Source organism: Lycorma delicatula, chromosome 3 (genome assembly GCF_047948215.1).
Source record: "Lycorma delicatula isolate Av1 chromosome 3, ASM4794821v1, whole genome shotgun sequence".
In the NCBI taxonomy this organism is placed as follows: domain Eukaryota; kingdom Metazoa; phylum Arthropoda; class Insecta; order Hemiptera; family Fulgoridae; genus Lycorma; species Lycorma delicatula.
The window spans coordinates 133,434,166-133,440,486 of record NC_134457.1 but is presented as its reverse complement, the minus strand read 5'-3'; positions in this window follow the sequence as shown (position 1 = coordinate 133,440,486).

Below are 6,321 nucleotides of genomic sequence, written 5' to 3'. Positions count from 1 at the left end.
GCCGAAACTAGTCAAAATGGATTCAGGGAACGTCATAGAATTTATATTTCTGTTGAAATCTAGAAACCGAAATTTTTCGTTATCATAATATTTCCTTTACTTCGTCAAAGAAATAAAAAAGTTAAAAATATATATATCTGTTTGAAGTCGGATTCAAATCGACGTGTGCGTGGTTACGGATCCGATACGTTCTCAATTACACCACATAACTACTTGATCGACTTGAAACAAAATTGATAAATAAACTAATATAAAATTGCCATCGGACACCACAAAAAACGTGAAGCCATGTGGTGTCCACCGCAATGCAATTGTGCGACTGTCCACTTTATTAAAGATTGGAGAATCGTATCTCACTTTCAAATGAAATGCAGCAAAAAATGTTTATATATAATTTAATAGGCGCATAAGGACGTCGTCATACGGTGTACACGACAAATTTTTTATATTTAGTATCTTCATGTTTTTACCGTAATATTATTTCACGTGTGTATTTTATAATTAATCTTGTATTTTGTGAAGCTGCTCTGATCAAGGTTTACTGCGGTTTCCCTTGATCCATCCACACAAATGCTGGGGCAGTTGCATATTTACCCGTTCTCTGATCGGTTTATTCAGTGCGTTCGGAAAGTTTCTGTATGCTGGAATCACGGAAGCGTAATGACGAAACATTCTTTGTAATTTTATTTCATTATTTCATATAAATGGACAGCTTATAACAAAACGGGAACTGTTTATAAAAGGCGTTTAAAATGAACTCCTCCAACACGTTTGGATATATTTTCAAATACTTTACCCTGCTGATATACTGGAATGTTTCGTACGTATGCCGTTATTGCGGTTTTATTTCATCAATCGTGCGTGATCTGTTGCGATGCGATGCTTGTTTCACTGCCCCCCGTAGAAAGTAATCAGGGGAAGTCAGACTGGATGATCATGTAGGGCACAAACTCCTCAAAATGATTCCTTCACCAGGGAAGTTTCGTAAAAACGTCATTGACCTGCTAGCTTTCTTTTTTTTTCTTTTTCCTGTTTAGCCTCCGGTAACTACCGTTTAGATAATTCTTCAGAGGATGAATGAGGATGATATGTATGAGTGTAAATGAAGTGTAGTCTTGTACATTCTCAGTACGACAGTTCCTGAGATGTGTGGTTAATTGAAACCCAACCACCAAAGAACACCGGTATCCACGATCTAGTATTCAAATCCGTGTAAAATAACTGGCTTTACTAGGACTTGAACGCTGTAACTCTCGACTTCCAAATCAGCTGATTTGGGAAGACGCGTTAACCACTAGACCAACCCGGTGGGTTTGACCTGCTAGCTATGTGCGCTGTGGCTACACGTTATTGTAAGCAACCGTGACTGATTTCTAGTTCTGTTAACTGAATAATGAAGTTCGTTAAAACAGCACTTCGCAAAACGGATCATTATTACGAGTATATATATATATATATATATATATATATACATATATGTATACTGAAATAGTACATTTCAGTAAGAACAGACTTTGGCAGAGACGGCTCTCATGTAATACAACCAAAACCCTTGAATTTCCTGTCCCGTACTCCTACGGAACTACTGAACGTCGAATGCTGCCATTAATTTTATCATGGGAATCAACCGTCCATGAAATACAAGGCAGAACTGTCGATTAACCCACCGGGTCGGTCTAGTGTTGAACGCGTCTTCCCAAATCAGCTGATTTGGAAGTCGAGAGTTCAAGCGTTCAAGTCCTAAGTAAAGTCAGTTACTTTTACACGGACTCGAAATACTAGATCGTGGATACCGGTGTTCTTCGGCGGTTGGGTTTCAATTAACCACACATCTCAGGAACGGTCGACCTGAGACTGTACAAGACTTTACTTAATTTACATTCATACATGTCATCCTCTGAAGTATTATTTGAAAGGTAATTTCCGGAAGCTAAACTGGAAAAAGAAAGAAGGACTGTACATTACGTAATTGTTTATCGGGGTCCAAATCTCTTTGTTGAATGTCAAGCAAATGTCAGGCTTAGCCGAATTAGATCTCTCGATGGATTTAGGATCGAAGAATTGGACAACTCCAAATTAACACAGGAAGAAGACTTTGCAATAATAATGCATTATCAGAAAAGCATCGATGAGAAATCTTTTATTAAAACACAAAAAAAACGTTTGTTGAAAATTGTGGTTAATTAAGGAAATGAAATAAAAACTTCACTATTTCGTTACTTTGTATAGTAAATGTTTGATTGAATATTTTTTTAATATACCCAGCAATGCTTCGCTGTTGCTAGATTTGAGTATATTAAATGAAAACGATTGAAAGTTTGATAAAACATTAACAAAATGAACGTTACAGAACTTTACAAAATTTCACTTTATAATTTTTCTCTATTTCCCTTTTCCCCTAATTTCTCTTTTCCTTTTTCCCGCACGTAAATCGGGTCGGGTTCAAAATTACATACCGATTGTATAAATCGTCACAACTATACTGTCCAAAAAATGCTCCCGTTAAAACCCATCAGGGCTAAGAATGGGGCGGGGGTGTGGCAACCGGAAGCGTAACAACGCGGGTGTCTTCCCCTCCGGGGTTGGGAAGTCCACAAAATGACAGTAACCGTTTTTTAAAACGGTTATAATTCCAAAAAATAGTTCAATATAATTATTCTAACTTTAATGAGCTTTTTATCTTATAGAATTTTAATCAACTTTCCTGACAGATCACACGATATAAAATTATTTTAAATTTGCTGGCCCGTCTAGTCAGAATTTGAACCCTCGGGGCTCAGGTCAGTCCGGACGAATCCCGGAGCCAACTCACGGGCTCGGGACGTACTTTATGGCCGCAGAGCACGCCGCTGGCCATTGTCTTCTACCCTGACGGCACCATACCCTGGATCCCCGCACTGTACGTTACTCTCATAGTTGTGAAAATATAATTATATTATTCAGGCTTTATAGAAACCTGAAAAAGATACCAAATTACGAAAGATAGAATAATAGTAACTATGGTAACCAGAAATTTTAAGTCGAAAGCCTATATAATAAGTAAAATGAAAAAAAATACGGTTTACGAGGTATTTAATTTTTTATTTCATCTACAAAACCGAGCTGTTTGAAATAATATTTGAACTAATGTTATTTTTTTTGCTTGATGAAATTCACTACAGAAACTCTTATTTTGGTTATGTATAAGAAATGTGATTTTTGCAGCGCGTAAAAAATGTTATGCCTGACCGGAATTCGAAGCCAGGAACTCCGAACGAAAGACAGAGACGCTACCACTCGCGCCAGAGAACCCCACAATCAATTTCATTTCCTTATATTATAAAATCTGTTTGTAAGTGTTAATTTTAACGCAATTTTTTTTTTTATATTGTAAAATATTAAAACCGAGCAAATCTTTTGTTTTTATTTGTTTTAATTCTTTAGCAAACAAAAAAATATTCATGTAGCATTTTATCGACCTGGATAATTCGTTTTCATTATTAAAAATGATATCAATTTATAACTAAATCGGACGATTACCGTACATTAATTTTAGAAGTAAATCTAAACTAGTTACATTAAAATCCGCTTGTATAGCCAAGTTATCGATTGATTCTGAATCGATAGTCGAAATCTATCATGATCGATAGTTACAATTTATCGATTCAACTACCATCCTAAAGATGTTACCTTTGCATTATATATAGAACTATTCCATATATAAAATGAATGTTTGTTTGATTGTCCCATATGCACTCCTATACCGTTCATTGGATTGCGATGAAATTTTGGTGAGTTGTACGCAAAAGTTTTTGAATTGATTTGGCCCGCTAAGTGGCGCCGAGGTCGAGATATTTCGGAAAATTGTATTTACAGTCCAATTTGCTCATATTTTTCGAAAACGACAAACTGTTGGTCGACACACAATTAACCCTATGTAACCATATAGTGCGTGCGAAGGACGACGGGAATGCTAGTATAAAATAACCCGACTTACGTCGCTGCGTAAAATGTCACCGATGTATGACGTCGGGAAATAAGTTTAATTAATTAAAGTTGCACATTTTTGAGAACTCGGTTGAACCGTTGGAAGTTTAAGAAAAGCGCATAATAAAAATAAGTTTTCTTTGCTTATGTACTTACGGGAAGGTAATTTTTAATATTATTTCTAAAGAAAACTAAATATAAATTGAAGTACAAAATTTATCTGATAATTTTTATATTTTAACGTATAAGTGAGCAGTTCTGAAGCAATACTTGTCAAAGAATTGACTTAATGAGGAAAATTTACTTCATTTTTAACACAATTCAATATAATTGTGTCAAGAATGCAAAACTCTTAGGAAAATTTAAATAAAACCTCTTTCTACAATTTCAAATTATTTTATCGTATCGCAAGGCATTTATTTTTCGCCGAACAAAACAACTGTAGTAAATCATAAATAAATCCTAATGGCCTAAAAATAATAATAACAATAATGTGATTTGACCCCCCCCCCCGAATTTATTTTGTATATAATCGTGTAATTGAGGGTACAAATTAAAATAAAGGACTATATAAATTTTCTAGCCGAATTTATTCGAAATGTATAAGAAATTTTACATTGCAATAAATTCATTAAATTAAAAGCTGAACCTTAGATTTACGTCTTTAATTTTCTCTTCCGTTCTTGCTATTTTTATTAAATTATTCCTTTTTTGATTGTCATTAGCTTAAATTGTATTACAGACCTACCGTTACAATGCACATAGCGGTCGTAAAATTGAGATTATATATATAGGTGATTCAGGAGGAAGGAAACATAATTTAAGAATTGATTATACAGCTTGAAATAAGCAAAAATATTCACACAAAATTAATATAGTGGCTTCTAGGTCAGCCGGTCTTAGGTTTAATTCCTGACAAGGGTTCAAAATTTTTTCGCTTAGGCTTGTCACCCGTTGACAAGCAGCACGTTATATTAAGTAATATATCGAATTCGTTTAAAATTCCAACTATTCTTTGGATAAGGACCTAAAACTTATTTAAGCAAAGTTTTTTGATATCGCCAACCGTTGACCCGGGACGTGAAAGAAATCGAGTTCGAAGACAAAAAAATCATTCCTTCCGTAATAGGCGTAGTATCGAATCGGTTTAAAGTGGTCGTTAGTTCTGTAAACATTTCGTAAAATGTTAGATATGACCAACCCTTACGGCAAGGGATGACCAAAATATTGCTGGAACGGTAAGAAGATGGGGTTTGTCGTATCGAGTAAATTTGAAGTAAAATAATTTTAGGACGGTATCTCAGAATGGATTTGACAACAAGCTTTGACGTGGTGATATGCAAAATTATGTGAAAGTCAAATTAAAAAACTTAATTTTATTCAAATTAAAAATTTGATGTTTTTGACAATTATTTCTTATGCGTGATGAATGGCAACTTTCATTTAGTTGTAAATGAAAGACATCAGAATGATGTTAATAAACAATGGGCAACGTTAAATAAAATGACTTTTTTATCATTAAACATCGAAAAATAATAATATATTTTTTTATATGAGTTTCTACAACTTGAGGTGTACTGTGACCGTTTTTGAAATTAGCGGTAAAAAATGTTTAATAGCCGAAATACGGCAAGGGTTTACTTAAGCCTTGTTTTTGTGAAAAAATTGTTGTTTTGCTATGACCTTTAAAATGTTGTCGTAACCTTATCCTAAACTTTGGTCCTTCTGATGCGTATAATCAAAGTTGTTGCCGTGACTCGAGTCTGCTTTGATGTTTAAACCGGTGTCAAGTGGTTACCTTACCCGATGTTGAATTTAAGAATTCAAAAAAAGCCTTAGTCGGTAAGCTGACTAAGGCTTTAACAGCATCTGTGTGAAAAGCGGGGAGCGTTCGTGATTTATTCGTTTTTGCCGAGTTCCTTCTTGGTATCTGGTGTTTGATTTAGACATGCACCTACCTCTGAAAGGGCCTTGTAAATCGATCGAGTTTTTGTTTTACAAGGCACGTGGTGAAGAAGAGGTAACGACAGCTAGTGTAAATACCCTGTAACGAGCAACGGTTCGCCATGGTAGGGCGGCGAGCTCTACCTGGGCTTGCGCTAAGACTGTCTGGACTAATCACTGTGGATACTACCAGGATACTACCTGCATACGCTCTTTTCAGAGCGTTTTTTCGTAATTGCATGCTCTTGGGTAAACTATCCAGCAGCGGCTAAGAGGTGCGAAATGTGACATGAGGACAATCAGGCCTCCGGCTGTTCGTATCTCGCTGCGTACCGTTATCGCATTTAAGGCTTGTCTGACAAAGTATTAGGTGTCAGAGTGTAAGTAGATAGATTAGTTTTGCTTATTCTA